The sequence below is a fragment of the Chinchilla lanigera genome, unplaced genomic scaffold (genome assembly GCF_000276665.1).
Source record: "Chinchilla lanigera isolate Chin_1 unplaced genomic scaffold, ChiLan1.0 scaffold00024, whole genome shotgun sequence".
NCBI classification, from domain to species: Eukaryota; Metazoa; Chordata; class Mammalia; order Rodentia; family Chinchillidae; genus Chinchilla; species Chinchilla lanigera.
Genome location: NW_004955425.1, coordinates 15,961,112 through 15,970,707, shown reverse-complemented (window position 1 = coordinate 15,970,707; position 9,596 = coordinate 15,961,112). Strand labels below are relative to the sequence as shown.

Sequence of the window (9,596 nt, the reverse complement as noted above, 5' to 3'; positions counted from 1 at the left end):
CGCACACCCTGAATGAGTCACCATGACCAGAGAATACCAATGATCCCATTGATTTCCACCCAAGGGTAAGGGTAGATTCTTACATCCTTTGAGTCTGGGAGTCAGAGGAGATGGATCACCACAATAGTCCTGAGGAATCGGTACTGTCGAAAGAAGAAAGGTAAGAGTGGTGCTAGAAGCGAACCTCAAACGCCCATCACACCTTTTTACAGAATAGGGCACTTTCTGAGTATGAACCGAGGCGGAGAGAATGAGCCTCTACTCCAAGGTGTTCCTCTCTTTTCTTCCGAATAGCCCATAGTTCGCGGGTTGTTCCACACCCAGACATCCATGGAGAGGCAGCCATAGCTATCACCCTGTTGGAGTCATCTAACGTGTAATCAGCAGGTTTATTCTAAAAGGAAAGATCTTCCAATTACTTAGAGAGCTCCCCAGAGCATATGCAACAGAGTTTAAATAGTTATTTTCTCTGCAGGAATTTTATCAAATAGAATTATGTAACCTAACAATTTTATAAATAGATCTCTGAAAACAACTAATAAGAACAGCTACTGGTCATTAGACCTCCTTTATATACCAGGATTTGTTCATTTATTTCTTGCACCAGATTACTGGGAAAGATCCAGTCATCTGCATAATCCCAGTGAAGAGATTCTCGGTCAGGATGGTTAGTAAGTTCCTGGGCCCTGACCAGGTAAATGGGTCAGTCAGGACTCAAGTTCTGCTCTGGTCAACCTCAGAGCTGTATCACTGACCAGCATGCTTCATTCTCCCTCCCTTCCTCTTTGAGGTTATACATATCTAACAAAGTCTGTCTCCCTTGCATGAAGGAGCAACGGGATGAGAAGGTACTCCACCAGCCCCATGATGACAGCATACTTTTTGTAGTAAGAAAGGGAGGATAGCGCTAAGCATTTCTGGAGCACCAACTGGGTCTGGGTCACTGGGGTGGAGGGAACAATCCATTGCAATCTATTTGAAGAAGAATGCAGCTCCTTGGGATTTCTTCAAACTGGTTTGTACACCAACCAGATGGCTGGAGATTGCATGAGCAGACACCCCCCAGCTCCCTACTGCCTGCCTGTGACTCCCCAGCACTAGTGAAATGATGCATCAAAAGCTACCCTGATTCACTCCTAGAGTCTGTCCACACCAGCCTCTGCCACCCCCGCTCCACAGAGACCACACTTACTAAGATCACTGAAGATTCTGTCACTCCTAAGCCCACGTGGAAATTCTCTGTGCATCGTTGTGGTCTCCATGGCGCTCGGCTCACCCTTTGCATTCAGACCTCTCTCCAGCAAGCAGTAGGCTCATTCTGGGTTGTCTTCTCTCCCAGAGCCCTTCTAGGACATTTCCCACCATAAACAGAATGCCTGTGTGTGCCTTCTAGCTGTGATAATGGTGTTAATGACAGACAAGTTCCCTGAGCAATGCTATTGGCTTGCACAGTCAGGAACTCTTTCGGATAGGTTTTATGGTTTTGGTATGGTTAATCCTCTAAGGGTTCAGGTGCAAGAAGCTTGGCCCTCAGTGTGGCAGTGTTGAGGTGGTGGAAACACCAAGAGGTGCTCCCTAGGTGGAGATAAGTAGGTCATGGAGGGCCCACCCTCATGAATAGGTCAATACTGTCTCCTAGGAGCGGGTGAGAGAGCCTAAAAGTGGATTGGTTCCTGCAAGAGCAGGTTGCTGTAAAGAGTGAGCCTCGGTCCTTCCTGGTCTTTTCCTTCCTCACTTACACCTGTATCCCTTCTGAGTGAGACTGCTCCTTTTGGATTCTCTACCATGTGATGTAGCCAGGGGCCTTTATCAGGATGTTGAGGCCATGCTGTTTAGTCCTACCCATTCCTAGAATAGTAAGCTAAATAAATCTCTTTTCTCTATATGTTGCCCAGACTCAGGTATTTTGTGAAGGCAACACAAAATGGACCAAGACAGTAAGTTTAATTGTAAATTTAAAGGTTTTTATGCATGACCTGACTTCTGCAGGGTGTGAGGCCTGTAATTCCAGCACGTGGGAAGCTGAGGCAGGAGGATTGCTGTGAGTTTGAGGCTAGCCTGGGTTACAAAGTGAGTCAAAGGCCAGCCTGAACAACATAGGGAGACCCAATCTCAAATAACAACAACAAGCCACACATACAAATGAACTGCCTTGTGCATAAAGGTTATTGAACAAGAACATTTGACACACAAATTACTTACTACCCTCCACTTCATTGTAAACCTACTATAGAACCATGTTTATAATATATTTTGAACTTTGAGGTATAGAGGCCTTGCCATTAATTTAAGGCCAGCACATTGCCCCTTCCCTTTCATTCTGTGAACCTACTGGAAGTCACAGCTCTTGGACTGAGTGGAAGGATCATGACATCTCAATTGTACCTTGAAATTAGCTTTGCTGTTACATTGGTACCTTGGCTATTACCTCACTTTGCTTGTCTTTATTCAATTCTAGTTAAATTTTCATTTGCTCTTTTTTCCTGTCCCTTACATGATGGTATCAAGCCAGGAGAACAGAAATCAACCAGTTGTTTCAACAAAAGGAGTTTAATAAGGAATTAGCAGATGGAGGATACACCTGGGAAAATATGAGTGATCACAAAAGCTTTGAGTGTAGGAGGCAGCTAGGGGGTCAGAGGGAGGAGTTGGAGTAACCCAAAGCCTAGAAGCTTCCAGAAGGAGACATAGTGCTGAGACTAAGGACACTGAGAAGGGGCCTGACCAGCTGGTGCAGGGACCTTGAGGGATTTCAGAATGTAGAAAAACTCTAGAAATGTGAACCAACAAAAGAGTGGAGTAGGGTAGGGTAGGGTAGGGTAGGGTAGGGTAGGGTAGGGTAGGATAGGACAGGACAGGATAGGATAGGATAGGATAGGATAGGATAGGATAGGATAGGATAGGATAGGATAGGTGTCTTGGTTACTTTTTTTCTCGCTGCTGGGATAAAATACCTGACGCCCAAAATTAAGGAGGGAAAGGTTCATTTCGCTTACAGTTTGTGGAAGTTTCAGTCCATACTTGGCAGATTATAAGGCAGTGGCACATGGCAAAGAGCTGCAGCTCAGGATGGCAGAACACAGCTAAACAACAACCACACACCAGGGCAGAATGGGGGAGGAATGGCTTCAAGCACTCTTTTCCTCTCCCTTACATATTGCAAACTATCCACCCCAGGGCCGGTGTAGCTCTCACACCCACAATCATTCAACTCTAATAGCTTGCCCCATGGTCACATGAGGCTTTGGAGGGGACACACAGACATAAACCATAACAATAGGATAGGATAGGATAGGATAGGATAGGGTAGAATAGAATAGAATAGAATAGAATAGAATAGAATAGAATAGAATAGAATAGAAAAATAGAAGTAATAGAAACAAAAGGCAAAACTGGAACAAGCAGTCCTTTTTCTCTCATTCTCCTTCTTTAACCCCTCCCCCAATCTCCCACCATGAGCAGCACTTTAAAGAACCCCGCTGGTAAAGATGAAACAGGTTTTGCAGAATTCAGCTCCCACAGCCCAAAGCAGAACACAGACAGGTGCATGCTAGAGTTTGGACCTTAAGTGTCCCTTAAATGTCCATGTGGTAAGGGACTGGGCTGGCATGGTGACTGGTATGTGGTGAAACTTTTAGGAGCTGAAGCCTTGTGAGAGGTGTTCCGGATGATGGGGACATGCCCTTGAAGAGGGTAAGCGGAACTCCAGCCTCTTTTTCTCTTTCACTTTCCAGCAGTGAGGTTAGTGGCTTTGGTGTGTCACGTGCTCTCACCATGGTATACAGCAAAAGGCCTAAAGCAGCCAGGCCAATTGATCATGAACTGAAACTCCCCAAACCATGAGCCAAGATAAACTGCTTCTTTTTATTCATGACTAACTCAGGTGTTTGTTACAGTAATGGAACACTGCCTGACAGTGGGCTTGAAGCCCAGACACAAGAGCCTAATAAATACATCTCTGACAAAGCCCCTTTCCCCAGCCATGCCATTACCATCAACGTCTCTGCAAGGAGAAATGTGTGCCCAGGATTTCCATTCCTCAAGCCTGTGAGGTTATTATTCCTGACCACAAAAGTCCTGAATATCTACTTCCCTCATGAGACCTCTTGACCCGGTCCAAGAAGAAAAAATAGTTGGCTTGGTTTATCTATTGGCCCGCCCTCAGGCTCCAATCATTATTAACGGGGATGAAATACTTATTTTTCCAGCAGTCCTTCCTTTGTGGTTTGAGGGTGTCTTGCGTATTTGATGTACTAGCAATGAATATGTAGTAACTTTTCAGCTATCTGCAAACAATGCTTCATAAATTCTTTATGTATTATGTACAGCGTTTATGTTTCTTTTAACAGTTCTCATTTTCTTCTTGGAAGTAGGGAGAGGGATATTAAATTTAGACCAAACTGTTCAATTAAGTTCAATAAAAAATTTTTAAATCATTTATTAACATACTTGCATTTCAAATAAATTTCCAATCCAGATCAAATATCGATATAACTAGTCTGCCAGTTTGAAACACCAGTGTCAAGTTCCTTTATCTTCCCTGCTGGGGACCTTGGTATTGCCTTTGCAGTCTACTCCCACAGAGTCACAGTCCTGAGTTCTCCGGCTCAGTCAGACATGGATTTTTCCTTAGAACCTAACTGATGAATGTTCGCAGAAACCCCCGCAATTTCTCAGAAACTGCAAATATCCACCGCAACCGTTTTTCAGGAGATTTGCAAGTAGCCAGTGTTACTCGGTTCTCCTTGCTGCTGATTGGCTGCTGCCCTGGGGCCCATCTCTGGCAGATGCACCAGCGTTCCGCATTGTAACAGTCACTGTGCTGCCTGTAGCTTTTCAGTGTCCTCGATTTTGTTCTTAAAGCCCTAAGCTCCCCAACATAGCACCAAAACTCCCTGCACCGTCAAAGGCTTTACTAATACAGTATTTTATTAAATTAAATTACAAACTCCCTAGTGTGAGAAGCTGAAATAGTAAATAAGATCCAAAATGTACAATAGATATTGTAAAATGGGAAGAAACTTCAAAAGGAAAGAGAAACTGGGATGGGGGAATGGAGAAAAGAAGGAAGGGAAAAGCAAAAAAAAAAAAATATATATATATATATATAAGCTAAAATAAGATAATTTTACTACTAATTTCACTTAGTGCATTGACAGAAAGGTTTGTGCTAATATTGCTTGGACAATTAAATGCCTATATCTTGTACTCTGACTAACTAAAGTATCAGTATGTAATAACCACTGTTACCCTCCTATTATCTTGTTTTGAAATTTTGTTTTATTTTTTCTCTTTGAAATAAAAAACTGAACTACATAACTGCAGGAGATATAGCATATTTAGGGTTTAAACTAATCCAGGGCCCAGTGAACCACAAGTGAGTAACTGGATTCAAAACATATACTTAAAAAACCACCCACATCCAGGGAAGAAATGTTCAGGAAACCTCTCATCCTAAGAGGCTGAAGGGAACAAAGTAGAATACAAATAGAACAGAAAGACAAACATCACATGTTTCCATTCATGTGGAAGCTGTAAAAATTTATCTTTAAGTAGAGAGTAAAATAGTGGTTACCCAAGGCTGCGGAAGGCAAAGGACAGTTGAGTGGAGAGAGGGTGAGTTAACAGATACCAAGGTGCAATTGGAGAACAGGAGTAACTTCTAATTGTAGCACAGCAGATAACAATGGTTGATGGCAATTAATTGTATATTTCAAAATAGCTAGTAAAGAAAAGCATAAACGTTCCCAATACAAAAAGTGATAAATGTCTGAGGCAATGAATATGCCAGTTACCCTGATCTGTTAGTTATAAATTGTATACATGCATTAAAATATCATACTGTACCCCATAAATGTCCAATAATAATTTGTGTGTTATTAAGCATGATTTAATTTACCCAAAGGTCCACAAAGGTCCTCCTTGGACTCTTCTCTTCCTTCCCAAGTGCTTTTATTTCCCAGTGGAAGAGCTACCAAACTAGTTCTGCCTTCTTTGTACCCAAGGGAATTAGGTGGCTCCAACTCAGGGTCCCCCCTCCATAGCTTGCAGGGAGGGAGTGACAGTTGCATTGGGTAATCTAGAGGACAAGAAGGAGCCTCAAAGAAGATTCCATGTCTTGCATAAAATACAGAGCTGCATAAGACCCTCCCAGAGTCGAAAGTTTTAGAGAGACATTCCTTGAAAAATGCAGCATCTTGGAAAAATGCCCTCATGCTTATGTGCTAGCTAAATTAAAATCAATGTCAAGGGAAATCTTATGGGATCAAAAGACATCACAAAAGGGAAACTTACATGCTTGTAAGAACATGAGCTTGACCAGAGGAAAAAGAAGGGCCTTTATCTTTATGATACTGTGTTTCTAGATTTTCCTAATACAATTGGATAAAATCTACCTCCCTTTCCCACTGACCTAGGCCCATCTCACTGAAACACATTTCTCCGAGAGCAAGAGTTATCTGAGGAGATTCATCCATTTTCCTCATCCCTTCACCTGGCATCAATTAACCACTTAAAATTATATTGAAAAACAGTGACTCCATGAAGCTTTCAAGTGGAAGTATTTCAAAGTAAAATAAACCTCTGAACTAAAAAACCCCTAAATGTTAGTTATTATTCTGTATGTTATGCTAGACACTATGGATTAAAACTGTTACACTCACACTTATCAACTGCAGGCCTTGCATATCCCTCTGGTTTTTATTGTTTGAGGCTTCCCAATGATTTTGTGCCATTTTTTCTCTTTGGGGATCAACTAATTTTCAGGGTCACATAGAGACAAATAGCCATAGTCTGTAATTGGCATTTCTGGAAAAGTATACAGTATGCAGCTGTAGATTGGATAGCACCCTGGTTGAGAAAACGGTGTTCTCTCATGACTGTGTGCATTGACAGTACCCCAAGCATGATTTTATTCTCTTGCTCAGATTCTGACAGTCTCTTATAGTATCTTATCGATTGATTACTGACTTTTCTTCCCTAACCTTGCACACTTGGTCTCTGGAGTGGAACTTTATTGAAGAGGCCTTGATGTGAGAAAAATGGCCATCGGCAGGCCATTTTCCATGAGCACTAAGACAAGTGGCCAAATGGTCAAACACCCAAGTCAAGGACGTAGTCTGCTGCCTTCCCCTCCAGGGTGAGGTTTCCAACTAATCCATCTCATTTGGGGAACCACATGACCATGGGTATTTTGAGCTTGCAAAATCTTGTGCGAAGTTAGCAGTCACTTCCCTGCATCATGACCTGACTTGGAACAAGGCAGCTCTCATAGTCACTTGAGGAAGGAGGGATTTATTTCATTCATTTCTTCTTTCAGCAAGTATTTGTTGAGGGTCAGTAATATGCCAGACACTATTATTACTAGAAATTGATGAATAAACAAAAATTGGATAAAAATGTCTGCCCTCATGGAAATTTTTTTTTGTGTGTGTGTGTATGTAGACAGAAAACTAAAAAACGCAGGACATGGTCTTGCATTTGTGTATCTGTGTATAGGTCTATCAATCAACTGTGTGTCATAGATTTCAGATGGTCATGATGGCTATGGGGAAATTAAAGCAGGAGTTTCTGCTAGAGTATTTGTGTGTGAGAAAAGTTGCCAAAGAAGGCCTCACTGTCAATGTGAAATTTGATCAGAGAACTGAAGGAGGTGCAGGAACAATCTATACAGATATTTGGGGGAACAGCACCTGCTAAGTGGTGGATGAGCAAAGGAGGCAGCCTAGGCTGGAGCAATAGCTTCATGGTAGAGCACTTGCCTAGCGTGTGTGAGGCCCTGAGTTGGATTCTCAGAATCCCAAAGTAGAAGTTAGGGTGATCAGAGCTGAGTGCCTGGAGGAAAGAATAGATAGAGCTGAGGTCTGAATGGTGTTAGGGATCAAATTGTCCAGCACAAATTCTCTTAGCTTGAGGCCTGCTAGATATTACCTTTAAGTGTACTAGTTTACATATGAATATATCACACATTCTGATTTCTTTAATCTTTGTTCACTGTATTTCAATATAATTGGCTTCCTTTTTTAATTTCATAGTGTTTTATTTTAGGCATCTAAAAATGTTACTTTGATAAAGAGTCTGTAAACTTTATCCTTTCTTTGTTTTTTTTTGGTACTGGGAATCGAATGCGTGACTTTGCGCTTGCTAGTCTGGTACTTGAGCCTCTGAGCTGTATCCCCAGCCCGAGTCTGTAAACTTTAATAGTTTCTCTACAATCACAAAGCAGGTAAACAATTCCTAATATTGGACCTTTTAAAAAATTTGTAATTTAAAAATAGAAGATAAATAAGGGCTGAGGGTGCAGTGGGTGAGTGCCGGTACTCCGTGTCAGCCTTTGGGGTTATGTCTGGAATTTGTCACTGATTGGAAAGTACAGCAGGGTCCTGGTTCACCCATTCTGACTTTCTCTTAGCTTACCATTGTTTCTGGGTGCTTTCTGGAACCTTTGCTTCTTGATGTGCCTAGTGTCTTCTAATTTAAGTACAAGACTTGATTCAGCTTTTTTCTTCAGAGTTACTTAATCAGTTCTAAGTTCAAAACTCATTTGATACCAGAGCTTCCTTTGAATGGTTATTTTGAACAGACTTTAAATTTCTCAATTCGCAGGAATTATTTCCACTTGATTTAGATGCAGGCATAATCAAATTTCAACATTCTGATCCAGAGATCTGCCTTTTTGTAAAACTTGGCATAACTGACCATCTGTCTTTATTTGGTAGTCTAGACCATTTAGAAGGTTAACTGGGACTCTTCTAAATGGGCAAGACCGTTTAGTTTTGTTAGCTTGTTTCAAGGATTTTGATAAATCATTTCTGCATCTTGTGGAGGCATATTCTCCCCACATGAAAACCTGGCTTTAGCGGCTGGCCCTCTGGAATCACAACTGGTGCTTCTACTCTGTAAATGTCCAAGTGAGCTGGAGGATGATTCCTGGGCCATTAATATTGTAACTGCTGATAAACTCTTCTTTTTGTCCTCTGAAAGCAGCTGTTTTTTTCTTTGTTTCTTTGTTTGTTTGTTTTTTGAAATTTAAATTATGCAGGGCAATTTCCAGCATTTCTAGTGGCACTGCTCCACTACCCACAGCTCTATGGAGTTGTTTTCTGTTTTTGAAATTACCTTGAGACGGTTCAAATTGTGCAAAGGATCTATGCACAAAGCGACTTTCTCACAATTTGCTCTGGCCGTTTGCAAGAAGTTGAGTGCATCATCTGGCTCTGGAATGGCTTTTAATCTATCAAATCTCACTTGAATTTGAGCAAAACTCTCTTTTTGGCCATATTTATCAGGAGGCAGTGCTCTAATTACTGGACTGTAATGACCAATCAGTTTATTTAAAAGAGCATCATTTAGAGGACACTGTCTCTAGTTTGAGTAAGAAAGTTAACCAGTCCTCTGGGTTGTTCGCCATCATTGTCATTTGGTTAATAGTTCCTGAGTTATCTGTCATTTCAGCAGAGACTTTATTCAGTGAGACTTTACTCAGCAGAGACTCATCAGTGAGATCTGCATTTTTAAATTTTTTAAAAAATCTCTCTCACTTTGTTCATTATGGAACCCATTGTCAATTCTCTGCCACTTGAATCCTCAGCCTCCAT

General features: G+C 41.5%; 1 pseudogene; it reads right to left on the bottom strand.

Annotated features, from left to right (window-relative positions):
* Nucleotides 1-8,531: 8,531 nt before the first annotated feature.
* On the bottom strand, nucleotides 8,532-9,596 carry LOC102019823 (annotated as a pseudogene).